Source organism: Sinocyclocheilus grahami, unplaced genomic scaffold (assembly GCF_001515645.1).
Source record: "Sinocyclocheilus grahami isolate Dianchi unplaced genomic scaffold, SAMN03320097.WGS_v1.1 scaffold223.1, whole genome shotgun sequence".
NCBI lineage: Eukaryota > Metazoa > Chordata > Actinopteri > Cypriniformes > Cyprinidae > Sinocyclocheilus > Sinocyclocheilus grahami.
In genome coordinates, this window is record NW_015505402.1 from 477,278 (window position 1) to 492,399 (window position 15,122).

The 15,122-nt window shown below is 36.2% G+C and overlaps 1 long non-coding RNA gene across 1 annotated transcript; it reads right to left on the reverse strand.

Annotated features, from left to right (window-relative positions):
* Window positions 1-9,958: 9,958 nt before the first annotated feature.
* LOC107596851 (uncharacterized) lies at window positions 9,959-14,910 on the reverse strand. Its single transcript, XR_001610410.1, has 3 exons — window positions 14,865-14,910; window positions 10,147-10,244; window positions 9,959-10,023 (listed from the first exon to the last, which is right to left on the reverse strand). It is a non-coding gene; the product is annotated as an uncharacterized lncRNA (long non-coding RNA).
* Window positions 14,911-15,122: the final 212 nt, after the last annotated feature.

A 15,122-nucleotide genomic window follows, 5' to 3' on the forward strand; every position in this document is an offset into this window, starting at 1 on the left:
GTATGATTTCTGAACAATCGTGTGACACTGAAGACTGGAGTAATGATGCTGAAAATTCAGCTTTACATCACAGGAATAAATTACATTTTAAAATATATTCGAATACAAAATAGTTACTTTAAACTGTAATAATTTTTCTCAATTTTAAAATGTGTACACTGTAATTTTGATCAAATAAATGCAGCATTGCTGAGTATAAGTGTGACTTCTTTTCAAAACATAAAAAGTAAAATTAAACAAATTACTGACTTGACATGATGGCATGAGACAAGAGCCGGGCTGGTTGGCACAGACTGCAACCTTATCCAGTATGATGAACTGATGGCCGTGACATTAACACAAACCTGCAGGCTGAGTTAAATGGAGTAAATTGGCAATGATCGAGTTAGTATGATCAGATCAGCTGCGACTGTCATTCAGTACACTAAACCAAAATCAGAACAGCAGTTACTGGTTGCCACAGTTCTACTGTGTTCTGGCTGCTTGCTTGCTTTTAATATTCCAGCTCATGATTTGAAGTTCTTATCCAGAGAACAATGTGGAGGAATTGCACCACAACGTTTAATACTTCAGGGTAATAGTTTTGGAAAAAGCACTATGAAAACGCAGTTAAAGCTATGATAGAGTAGAATTCATTAGACAGCCTGTAAAACGACTTTATGAATGGCAATGTGTTCAGAGTCATTTGTAAGACACTTTGGAATCCTCCCTCTGCCAATCCGTTAATGTCAATCATTTCAAATTCAATTCTAAATCCGGGCTCGCAACAAGGAATCACGCATCCACTGGGAATTATACATTTAATTTGTCAAGGTTACCCATTTGGCACATAATGGCAACATTACGCAGAGTGGCACGAGATGGCGAGCAATTTGGGTCAAGTACAGAGATTTTTCCCCTATCTCCGACCTTGAAAGCAGGGAAGGCGGTCAGAGAGACGGAGGTGCCCCTGTCTGTCAGGCTCTGGTGTTGGCGGAGGTTCTTGGCAGAGAGTCAGGGCTGTTTGGAGACACTCAGAGGTAGGCGGCGCATGACTGTAGGACTGAGAGGCTGCGGGGCCTTGCAGATGGTGGCGGATTCTGTTACAAGTGGAGGTCAGCCAGCAGATTCAGAAACAGCCCTGTGCTCACACAGCTACGAGGAGGGCAGAGAGAGAGAGAGCGAGGGGAATATTTCAGATGCTATTGGTTCCTGAGAGTGACAGACTGGGGCAGGCTGGGTAAGGAGAGGCCACATGGGACAAAAGAGAGTACGAGAGACATGTACAGTAGACTGAAGGTGACGGAGAGAGAAAACAAACTGGTAAAAGAAAGGTTAGAAATGGCTCAAAAACAGGACAAAGCTGAATAAAAGAAATGTTGTTGTGTGCTAGGTGATCTTAAAGTCCCCATGAAATCAAAATTAAATTTTTTTGGGTGTTAGTATCAATACAATAATGTCTTAAGGTTATCTATAAGGCAGTGTGCTCCAAAACAGTGACAAAATTCACATTTAGAAGATATAAGCATTCAAAGCTTGCAGTTCATCACTTCCGCCAAAACGGCTCAAACTTTCTGTCCAATCAAATGCTCTCTAGAATCCGAAGCGCCCGCCCCTTACACTATAAAATAGACACTGAAGCCGCGGCTGAAATCGGTCACTTGTCCACAGAATTAGTATTTTCTGTACAGTGAATGGCACGTAGTGCACTATATAGGGGACAGAGAACGATTCAAACAGTGTAAATATGCTTTCCATTTCCGTTTCCACAGAGACACGATAGCACGGAGCGGATCACATGCGCAAGTCGGCGCAGACCACAAAATGTATCGGAGCTTTTTGTATTCTACACAGAATGCTATATTTTATAGCAATATGGATGAGATTGTGGCTGGCATACTCTGTCAAATGCGGCTTTACGGAGCTCAACGGCTCTGAACGGCTCTAGCCCAAGCTGTGATATAAACGAATGCTATTGGCTATTTTAAAAAGGGGCAGGGCTGCTTGATATGTCCCGCCCTGTCTTCCTGTTTCAGTTAAAATTACGTCAACACATAGAGTAACGCTGCGTGTTTCTAAGCGTTTCAGGGGACCTTTAAGAAACTAATTAAAAGCACAGAGTGTTGGATTTTTATTTGAAGCAAAAAAAAACTAAAAAAAAAAGTTAAAGTAAGTAAAAGTTCTTTGAGTATGTTCAAACTGGAACTGGTTTTAGTCATGAACTAGCCAAAATTCCAAAATACTTTTTTTTTTTTTTTATTACACCATTATGCGCAACCATTCAAAAGTATAGGGTCAGTAATGTTTTTTTAAAGAAATAAATACTAATATTCAATTAGGATGTAGTTAATTGATCAAAAGTAAAAAGATCAAAAATAATCAAAAACAGAAAAGACGTTTACAATGTTGCTGAATGTTTCTACTTCAAATAAGTGCTGTTCAAAGAATCCTGAAAAAAAATTATGTTTTCCACAAAAATATTAAGCAGCACATCCGTTTCAACACTAATAATAAGAAATATTTCCTGAGCAGCAACTCAGAACATTAGAATGATTTCTGAAGCATCATGTGACACTGAAGACTGGAGTACTGATGCTGAAAATTCAGCTTTACCATCACAGAATAAATTATTATTAAAATATATTCGATTAGAAAACAGTTATTTTAAATTGTAAAAATATTTCACAATATTACAGTTTTTACTGTAATTTTGATACAATAAATGCAGCCTCAGTGAGCATAAGCGACTTCTTTCAAAAACAATAGAAAATCTTACCCACCCCAAAGTTTTGCTCTCCCGGCACTGGATAATACTGGATAAGATCATCAGAATAGACAATGTAGGGATGCTCTAAATTCAGACAAACACAGTGGCAAGGCCGATGTTCTTGTATCCAGCTCACTGCAGAATAAAGTTGATCATCATCATCATCATCATATTACTGAAGCCTCTGGGCAACACCACCTCGGCTTGAACCCACATTACTGACATTACAACAAAAGAGACAGCTGGACCAGGTCTGATTGCCAATCGCACATGTCCAGGCAATTCAAAGCCAAGCTCCAATCCCTCTTCTTCAGACAGCACGGATAACTCTAAACAGCACGGCCCAGATTCTCTCTAATAGTATCATTTCTCAGTACATTTTTGTCATTATTTGCTATTCCTCCAACAGGGCCAATCACAGGGGTTAGACGGCAAAAAGCACAATGTAATTTTGCAAAATTGCAAAGGTTCGTGCTTTCCCGATATACAGTCTTTGGTCCATTGTGTAAGGCCCACATTGTATAAGCATACACACAATCACACGGTGGCTGCGGCGAGCTTTTCACACCTCCAATAAAAGCCGACAAGAGCAGCATTTTTACCACGTTGTATAAGGTCACTATGATAATGGTTATGCAACACGATAATTGCATGTGCCAAAAGATAGCAATTTTCTTTGAACACAATCTTTTGTGATTCATTTTAAGTCGCACAAGCCGACTGTGAAGGTCAGTGCCTGATGCAAGGCGTGATGCATCTTCTATGATTAGGCAACAACTTTGCCAGACGTAACCATTCCCAAAGTAATTGCCTCTCGAAGACGGACGTGCTAATTTAATTGTGTAAATACACGTGGCTTGTTTTGTGGCGCTCCAAAAACCGATGATGAAATGTTTGTGTTGAAGGGTTGATGGTTGCAAAGTGACTAGTTTGAATGCTAGCGTCCTAGAGTTCTCGAAGAAGATCCAATTACAGCTCTTCACACACACATCATTTTGCGGCGACCTAAAAAGGGGATGAAACTGAATTTTGCATTGTTTTATTAAATATATATTTTGTTAAACTGTATATTTGAATGGTTTCCTCCATACATAGTCTCTTGTATGACTCTACAGTCTCTTTCTTCTTACATATTGAGGTAATTTTACTTTGGTTCTAATAATTAATGAGCGTTTGTTTGTTTAGTTGCTAAGTAGTCATGTAATAGCGGGATGCATTCAGCAAGATCACCCTGATGCGGTTTATTTTGCGATAATGGCCAGATGACTGTACATTACCCATGACATATACAATCATCTATATGGCAAATGAATTATTTAGCTGTTTTTCTTTTGTATATTTGCAAACATCTCATCTTTGTGAAAAGACACGATTTGTTGAAGAATAAAAAGCATTAACAACTTTTTGCTATGCCAAATTCTCCAGTGAGAAAAAAGTTTTGAAAATATGTGACAATCACCGAGATTTTTATTTATAGATATTATGATTTTGATTTGATTCCCTCGTGCCATATATAAAAAAATATATAATATATTATTTATATGCTATTATGGTATTTATTAATATTTTGAATGAGCTTTTAAGTTTACATTTTTTGAATTACATCTATTAATTATGAACAAATCAAATTATAACATTTAAATTTCATAATTTACATTTTAATAATGCTATGTACTGTCATTTTTTTTATATATTTCTTTTGAGATTTAATTTATTTAGTCGTTTTAATACATAAAACCTAATATAGTACTTTAACTTATTTCAGTTAGTTGCCAAGACAACATTTATTTTTTTATGCTTTTAAGTTTTTCATTTAGCTTTCATTTAATTTTTTTTTCTTTAGTTTTAGTTTTAGTTTTAGTCATTTAGTACTTAACTTTAACTTGTTAGTTACCAAGAAAACTTTTTTTTTCATCTAATATTTATATTTTATTTCACCTTAATCACTAGCAAATGACCTAACACTGTTTCTTTATGCATCATTTTTTAGCACTGAACAGAAAACGGTATGCTGTAATACAACTTTGAATAGAACACAGCATTTAAAAGAGTCATTTAAGGCACATATTAATTTGTATTTCCTTAAAGGCACAATATGTAAGATTTTTTTATTAAAATATCCAAAAACCACTAGAACAGTGTTATATATTTTGCTGACTTGTGTACTTACATTATCCCAAATGTTTTGAAGAATGTTTAAATCCAGAGAAATAAGCAATTTTAACCAGTGACACGGACCGTGTCTATAGTGTCATTGTGTCACCTGCCAATGACGTCATAACCCCTCGATTTCCGGTTTTGTTTTGTAGAAAACATGGAAACACCAAAGACGCTTTAATATGTTATGCGTTTCAATAGACCGGTGACGACCGCACAGAGTAGCATTATAACAGAACTTTCAAATGTATCTAACAGTGCTGCTTTACCCCACATACTCACGACCGGAAGGAGCGGAAGCGGTCGACTGTGGCATAATAAAAGCTCCGCTGCTTTCGAGCCGTGTGTCACACTCGTTCAGCGGCCTCGTTTCGCTTCGACGGCTTTCAGCCTCACCCTGCTTCATTCTACTACGTTAATAAATCATTAGCTCATCCATGAACATGATTTCTGCCCGAGTCCCGTCAGATTGCATTGGCTGTGGGGATGAAGACCACAACTCCCATGATTCCACACTCAGTAACGGTGTCATCAAACTACCTTTGTCTATTTGTTTATTCTGAATACGCACCCTCTAGCAGCGAAAATTACATATTGTGCCTTTAAGCTGTTCTTTTTTAAATAGCTAGTACCCTTATTTCCTCGCCAAAACCAATTTGGTGCTTTAGTAAGCAGTCTTCTTTATGAGTCTGAACTTTATATAGTTCAATATGACAAACACTGGCAGCACATGAACCTGAGGTGAGGGTCTGTTCTCCTGAGGATGGAGACTCTACATCCTCCCCTCCTGTGTTCTTAGCACTGCAATTCCTCACACCTCTTCTCCTCATCACACATCACTGCCCTTGAAAAATGAGCAGCGCGTCCGTCGAGCTTTCTGCGCTGCCGGAGCTGCTCTGATGTCATTTAAATCTGCCAGTCGCTGATGCTTTTGGAGGCCGGGTTTCATCACAGTGTTGTTGAGTAAGCGAGGTTGCCGCCACCCACTGTCCTTTGTGACTTCATCAAACCAGGTCAGGGAACGAGCGGCGCCTTGTCTCTAAGCACTGACACCCCAGCGCTACAGGTAATAAGAAAGTATTAAAGGGAATTGAATCATGGGCTTCTCCTGCTGAATTTGTTATTGGTTTCCGTGTGGAGGGGTGAAATTGTGAAAGTTATAAATATGAAGGGAACTGCCAGAACAGCAGCGAAGATCGACTGCATAACCAGAGGGGTAGAGGACAAAAACAAGAGCAAAATCAGCTGACGAGTGTGCTTGGCTGTCAGGGCTGCAAAGCTGCTTACTAAACATAGTTACATTAATAACTAAAGTACACAAGCAGGTAAAAGGTTGGGGTCGGTACATTTTTTTATGTTTTTGAAAGATGTATCTTATGCTCACCAAGGCTGAATTTATTTGTTATTTAATTTAAAATTACTGTTTTCTATTTGAATATATAAAAAATATGAAAATATGATTTATTCCTATGATGCAAAGCTACATTTGCAGCATCATTACTCCAGTCTTCAGTGTCACATGATCCTTCAGAAATCATTCTAATCGCTGCTCAAGAAACATTTCTTATTATCATCAATATTGTTGTGCTGCTTAATATTTTTGTGGAAACTGATACTTTTACGAATAGACAGCTCAAAAGATCAGCATTTATTTGAAACAGAAATGTGTTGTAACATTATAAATGTATTTATAAACATAAATGCATTATATGTATGCCACTTTTGATCAATTGAATGTATCCTTGTTGAATAAAAGTAGTAATTTACCATGTAACACACTCTCCTAAACTGTCATGTTCTTATATTTATTGAATCAGACGGTTCATTTAAATCAAGTGGTTCATAAACAAGATTATTTAAGGCAATGCATTTTACATATTTAGTTAAATGAATAGTTATATTAGTTCATCTAAAAATACAAATCATTCACTCACCCTCATTTCATTCCAAACCTGCATCACTTTATTTTTCCTGTTAAACAAAATGAGAGAAAAAAATTGACAAAATGACAAAAAAACAGGACCAGTGAATGAATAATTTGTTTCTGCTTCTTTTAAATGAACCAGTTGATGCTGTTCCCAAAATGGACAGAATGATCCTTTTAGAGTCATCTGAATCAGAGTGACTAATTTTTGATTTATTGATGAAAAATGAAGAGTTCGGTCTGTTCCTCACACAAAGACTTAATATCAAAATATCTCATCTTTTGTATCACAGAAGAAAAAAAGGTTAGATTAATCTCCCTAGCTTCAATGTAGCCAGCAACATTTCTTGAGTAGTCCATCTAGCTATACTTTTAGAAATGACTGTAGTTTAAGTTCTTTAAAGTATGACTAGCCTGGGAAGGTGGAGTTTGAAATATTGTTAACATCTACTTCATTTCAACAGCTTTGAGGAAAGAACGCAGAATTTTAGAACAGCGTTATACAGGCTGTCATTGTAACTGCTAGGTTTTAAATAATAAATCATGAATGTCAGATAGGATTTATGCAGCTGCGGCAGCTCGAAAACCATCAATTACTAAGAATAATAATAATTTGTTACATTTATATAGCACTTTTCTAATCTACCACAATTCTGCAAGGCACTACAAGACAAGTTTATCCTTGGGAGAAGATACTTGATGGGTTTATGTATTTTCATGAGACAGACATCACTCACTTTTTATGCAGCATGCCAATGATTATTTTACCAAGTTCCTGAACTTTTTGCTTCATAACAAAATATTTATTAGCTGGCAGAAGCACCGACCACTGTCTCAGCAGTAAGAGCTGAAGAAGGAGGTGATTATGCAGCAAGGAAACACGCAGTGTAATGTTCCAGCGGTGCACTGATGTATAGACAAACACCTATGATTTGGCACCATTTTGTTTCTTATTTATATGTTAACAAGTTGAGTTTCATTAGTATTCTATAAAGACAGCTAAAGGCTTCGCTGATTGAATGGATTTACTAGAAGAAACGCCATCCGCAGAGAATCGTTTTGGATGCAATTTGCAAGATTGCACAGTTATTGAGGTGTTGGGAAGCGCTGTACAATGCATTTTGAAACATGAAAACTATTCAACTCGCCGGCTCCTAGGGATCGATTTGGATAGGGAGTATTTGTGAGGTTTATGTTCCATTGTGTGAAGTGAAATGGTTTAACCATTTGCTTTTGTTCGCTGATGGATTTCAAACAGAGATGGGTGTGTGATTATAGGTTTATGTGACACTGTAAGGTTGAAATAATTCTGAGACGCATGATATATATCGTAACAGATATGAAAGCATTAAAAATTATAATAAAATGACAACCAGCAGGGAATAACTGGCCCATAGCCACTAGTCAACCTTTGACCCATTGAGTGGTCAAAACTTGGCTGGTGAAGATAGGCCTGATTGTAGTTGTAAGCTAAAATATTCAAATATTTTAAACTAATATAAAAATCGTCCAAATGCGTAGTTTTAATTTTGCACTCAATACATTTTTCATCAATTGAAATGTTATTTTTGTTGATTAAAATCAAATGTAATTTTAGACTGGTTATGACATGCTATTGGATGGATGGATGGATAGATAGATAGAAAATATACATTCCAAAAAATGACTAATATTTCACTATAGAATATTCCTCACTTCGAGTGCATCTTTAATGCAGTGTTTATTTACTAAATATATTATGTCAAAAACTGCTAGAAAGCACATAAATAATCATATGCTGTAAAAAATACAGGTATGACAGGTAAACCAGGTAAAAATAGGGATGCCCACTACTGTATAGTGTTTTTTCTGAATTTCTGCTTGGTCAGGCTGGTGAAGGTCTGACTCCTCTCACATCCTCTGAACTCGCTCCTGGTTGAGCCCTGCATCGCTTGTGTACCGACAGGCTGACAGGCCTGATCAAACACGTCAAGTCCTGCTTCTCTTTGAAACAGTGTGGTTGAGCTAATACTGAGCTGAGAAGTCAGATCTGACAGGACCCGTGTCAGCGAGAGCCCATTAAAGATAAATGAGAAGTGCTGATGGCGTAACTCGGCTGACAGGTCCAAGATCAACCTGTGCCTTCTCTGATCCTCCTGAAAATGCTCACAAAGGCTGGGATCTTTAGTCACGCACATCACCTGGGTTTAATTGTACCAGCAAACCACAAATCTATCAAATTGAATTATTACACATGTTCTTTTGAGGCTCTAACAAAGGCGCTTTACTTTACTGTGCTCTTCAGATATCGGCTGGGTGAATTTGAAAATAATGTGCTTTGGATAAAGAGGAAGGACCTAGAAAAGAGCATAAATAATGTAATTAAATGCAACTGAAGCCAGAACCTTCCTTTTTAAAAAGTTGTTTACAATTTTACCCTTTTATTTCTGTAGTGTCTGAATGAATTCTGTTTGTTCTGGATTTTTAAACTATTAGTCAAGTTTTTTCTTGTTCTTTTTCTTCTTCATCTAAAGGAAATTAGAATTAAATTCACACACCTGATATCTGAAGATTATATACAGTGTGTGTATACTTTCAAGTGTCTACAAAAAGGCATTTCGAATGGAAATCAGGGTCAGACGACAAACATCAAAAACACACTCTTTAAAAAACGGAATGATTTTAAATGTTAGCATCAGACTAGTTTGATAGAATCACTTACTGACCTTGTCTGGGTAAAGTTGCATCCAGTCTTTCAACTTCAATGTCAAAGAGCTGACAGCTCTTGCATGATACGTGCAAAGAGACCATTGCTAGGAATCAAACAAAAAAGCTAAATCAAAACAGTTACTTGTTTACCAAGAAAAAAAAAACATATTTTTGCCTCTATACTCTTATGCACACATTTTTACTTCCAAGTGCATTATTGCAACCACAATTTTTTTTTTAAGTAAAATGCACCAGAAAATTCATTCAAAATGAGTGTCCATGATTATCAAAATCCTGCTACGAATGTTGATAGAGCTTCACTTATGTTAAACTCAAAACATCTCTTTCACTACCTCAGCAGTCTTATTTTAGTCAGGCTTTGAGAATGTAGCAGCGTTTTGTCAAGTTTTTTCTTGTTCTTTTTCTTCTTCATCTAAAGGAAATTAGAATTAAATTCACACACCTGATATCTGAAGATTATATACAGTGTGTGTATACTTTCAAGTGTCTACAAAAAGGCATTTCGAATGGAAATCAGGGTCAGACGACAAACATCAAAAACACACTCTTTAAAAAACGGAATGATTTTAAATGTTAGCATCAGACTAGTTTGATAGAATCACTTACTGACCTTGTCTGGGTAAAGTTGCATCCAGTCTTTCAACTTCAATGTCAAAGAGCTGACAGCTCTTGCATGATACGTGCAAAGAGACCAGAAAGAGACCATTGCTAGGAATCAAACAAAAAAGCTAAATCAAAACAGTTACTTGTTTACCAAGAAAAAAAAAAACATATTTTTGCCTCTATACTCTTATGCACACATTTTTACTTCCAAGTGCATTATTGCAACCACAATTTTTTTTTTTAAGTAAAATGCACCAGAAAATTCATTCAAAATGAGTGTCCATGATTATCAAAATCCTGCTACGAATGTTGATAGAGCTTCACTTATGTTAAACTCAAAACATCTCTTTCACTACCTCAGCAGTCTTATTTTAGTCAGGCTTTAAGAATGTAGCAGCGTTTTCCCAGAATGTGCCAAAAATGTCTTACTCTGTTCCACTCCAAAGCAAGACAACAGGCTTTCCCTGGATTAAGAACTTCTCTTTTGTTGTCTTCTGTCTCTCTCTTTTGCCACAAGCTGCTTCTACAGCAAACTGGTACCAACGGCACCTAAATGAGGCAGGAACTGCGGCCTAGGTTCTGCACAAAGAGGCTGATTTATCTCTATAGAAATAAAATAATATAACAAGGGATCCCAGCATACAGAATCATGCAAAAGTAAATGCAGGAGGGGGTGCATGCATCTCTATTATTTACAGAACATTTTTGTCAGTGTCTCTCTCTTGCTTTCTTTCATTCACAGCAAACAACTTTGTATAAAAAAAAAACATATTTTTGCCTCTATACTCTTATGCACACATTTTTACTTCCAAGTGCATTATTGCAACCACAATTTTTTTTTTAAGTAAAATGCACCAGAAAATTCATTCAAAATGAGTGTCCATGATTATCAAAATCCTGCTACGAATGTTGATAGAGCTTCACTTATGTTAAACTCAAAACATCTCTTTCACTACCTCAGCAGTCTTATTTTAGTCAGGCTTTGAGAATGTAGCAGCGTTTTCCCAGAATGTGCCAAAAATGTCTTACTCTGTTCCACTCCAAAGCAAGACAACAGGCTTTCCCTGGATTAAGAACTTCTCTTTTGTTGTCTTCTGTCTCTCTCTTCTGCCACAAGCTGCTTCTACAGCAAACTGGTACCAACGGCACCTAAATGAGGCAGGAACTGCGGCCTAGGTTCTGCACAAAGAGGCTGATTTATCTCTATAGAAATACAATAATATAACAAGGGATCCCAGCATACAGAATCATGCAAAAGTAAATGCAGGAGGGGGTGCATGCATCTCTATTATTTACAGAACATTCTTGTCAGTGTCTCTCTCTTGCTTTCTTTCATTCACAGCAAACAACTTTGTATTTGACATTTTCTGTCCATTTTTTTATTTTTTATTCTTTACTATTATTATTTACTGCTGTTGTTGCCAGAGTTAATAAACGCTACATGTCAGTTCAGGTCACAAAATCCAAAATATTGAGGGGAAATGCACGTCAAGATTTACAAAACATGGACAAAATGGCAACCTCTGAAAAAAGCCAACAGATATGGAAAATAAATCAATAGATTGTAATATATGTTTAATGAATATGCCACAATAATGTAATATTGTTCAATTAATTTCATTGTTTTCTCTGCAAATATTTGCATACGCAATTGTGATTTGACTAATTAATCAGCATATCATGTAATTATTTTGAATCAAATCAGCCTGACTTGTAAAAATACATAGCTTACATGACTCTACTGTCTACCAGTAGCCTTGTCTTTACCAGAAATATAACCTTTTTTAAGTCATGTTCCCACTTGAATAGACTATCAGGGCTCATCTGTGCAGTTTTGTTCTTGCCAATTCAGCGTCTTAGAACAGAGAAAGACTCTCAATTACCTCCTGAAAACCAAATGTCTTCCAGAGCCTTTTCCCATCTATTTCAGAGCAATTATGAACAGCAGACTTGACAGAGTGTCAAAAGGACAAAGAGATCTGAGGAATTCACTGTTTCTCCATAATTGCAATTCAATGTTAAATATTTTTTTTTAAAAATCACCTTTTCCATTGAGGATTAGGCTAGTCATGGCTTTTTTTCTGAATAAAAACTGTCCAAGCAGGAGGTCAAGGTTTGGCTGGTCCAGCTGGTAAATATCTTAACTACACCATTATGATTGCAAAATATGATTCTTCATTGACAGCCAATAAAAAGGCTGTGCATTTGGACTAAATGCATTCTTTGCAATAAATGGAAATTAAATAAATAAATAAATATGCAAACATTCAGCTATTTCGCAGTCTGCTGCAAAGAGTTTTCACATACTGTATTGTGATCAGTTACATGACATTCATCAAATATGAGCCATTGAGATGAATAGCAATCCTAATGGATAGTTTTCTCAAAGTGATGCATACTTTCAACCATTTATTTTATTGAGTTGCTGCATTTAATAATTATACTGCAAGTCACTTCAATAAAAGCATCTCCTAAGTTACTACTTACCATGTTTATTTGCAAAAATGCACATTAGATTAGAACAATTCATGTCACAGCCATTGATACTCGCCTTCAATAAACACCCCTTTAAAGACAGAACACACAGAGGTAAATGCTTGTATATTGCACTCTAGGCTAAAACATTAGCTAACATTGCCTTGGCACTAAGTGAAATTCAGAACCCATGTGAAACATCGCCCAGTGGACATTAACTTAAGTAATGCAACGTTAGCTGTGAAAAATTTCTGAATTGCTCTTAAAGTACACAATCTTTACAGAAAAAAAAAAACACTAATGTAGGGCTAGGCTAATGAAGCGCAAATAGCATGGCTGTTGCCGCGTGCAGCAAGGTGCTTTCCCATGGAGGAAATTGAAAATTGATTTTGTGGAGAATGACTGCAAATGAACTGCGAGGGGATAGGAGAGCACAATTTCCTCTCTCTGCAATAAAGCCGTGTCGGCTTGGGCTTTATTTCATTTTTAAACCACAAATCGTGTTAAACCTCAATGCCTTTTTAATACTGTGATATCAGCATTTGTTTTACAAACAAAAAGGAATTTGTGCAGTAGTATCAAATCCATGCTAAATTTCTCACTTTATTTAGATTTTTTCCCCCTACTACAGCCTCACCTGAGCAAAGCGTCTTATTGCCTCCAAATGATCAGAAGCCTCAAGAAAACCAATTTATCTGAAAATAAAGTACTGTATTGAGAAGCACACTCAATCTGCTGAAAGGGAGGATATATTTTGCTGCCTCCAAAAATATCATGTTTTTTGGACATGGCACCATGGTAACACTATGTATATTTATACATTAGCATGGTAAATACAATATAGTTCTTATTGTACTATAGTACTCTATGTATGCATGTATAGATGTCATGTAAAATAACGTTGAGCAACAATAAAGAAAAAAAGCTAATATCTATGTCTTTTTCTATACATGATATCTAACAATAATTATAATTATTTCAAATATTCAACAAGAGGAAATGCAATAAAAGAAGTGCAGGATTTTGTAATGAAGCGTAAAGTGTGATTATAGCTACTAAACACTGGCACTCTGTGTAGCATATTTAATTCCATTGTGAGCTGTTTTATTTTCCAGTTCTCATTCTGGTTGACACCATCTGTGCTCGGGTATGAAATAAGAGCCTATTTTCCTAAAGCAATTTTTAAAACATCTAATTTAGGAAAGCATAATTTATCAGTTGGCCGCAGTGCATTCACTAACTAACCTCTCGACCGTAAAAATGAGTTGAAAATTAAAATTCTTTACTCAAAGAGAGCCAAGTGATCAGTTGTGCATGGTTGAAATGTAATTTTGGTGCAGTAATTAGTTGAATTAGACATATGAAGTTTGAGTCTGAAAATGTTGTGACCCTGAATTAAACTGTAATGTTCTAGGTCTCCATTACAGTGAAAAATAAGTAGCATGAGCACGCTACCGAATTCTAGAAGATTGATGTGAATTGCCAATACTTTCCATTAGCAAATCAGCATTAGAAAAACCTGTATTAAACTCTGGTAGGCCCTCCAAAACAACTGGCAAAATATTGACTATAAGATGCATTTGTGACAAAACCCTGACAATTATCGATGCTTTTGCTCACGTAATGTAGTTTCAAAATCTAACCGTCAAAGCAAACCATTATACAGTATATAACTTATATTCTTACATGTATAGGTTTAAAATACAGGTTCTGTCAATTTCTGGTTCCCATAAAAGATCAAATGGTTAAAGGCACTGTTGATGTTTTCTTGTTATAGTATGCTAATCAGCCATGTACAGCACAGATGTTAGCCAAGAATATTGAACTGTCATGCAAAGTCTTACTATTACAAAAGCAGAAAATGTAATTACATCAGAGACTGGTGCTGGAAATTCCTCAGAAACATTCCTTAACTCACAAACACAATATGCAGCATTTACACAGGCTTTAAATTCATGCCGGATTTGTGAAGGAAAACAATGAACGGGAAAACGTGAAGCATGCCATGAGCGGGGCAAATAAGTATTTGCCAAACACGCTGCTTAACAGCACAAAAGCACACACATGATGTGGGATGAATACAACCACTTTTTTTGAGACTTCTGGGATGTTTTTATAGCCTTTAAAATGTATTAATTGTAACTTGATTTCAGTTGAGCTTACATTATACTTGAATAAATAAAGAGCTCAAGTTATTAAATGAACTACTGCTCGCTGAGGGAATGAGAATGAAAAAACGCTAATACTTACTCATGTTTATGCTGTTGATTTCCCTTCAAAATTATGTCACTTCCTGGAGGGTCATGTCATTAAAGGTCTTTTAAAGTCTAAAGGTATTTCCATTACCAGAGGTGTAAAGTATTGGAGTAAATGTCATTAGTTACTGTACTTGAGTATCTTTTCGGGTACTTTGTAGTTGTACTGAGATTCAAAGATATTAGCAACTTTTACTCTTTACTTCACTACATTTTTGAATGAGTATCTGTACTCTTTACTCCACTACATTTG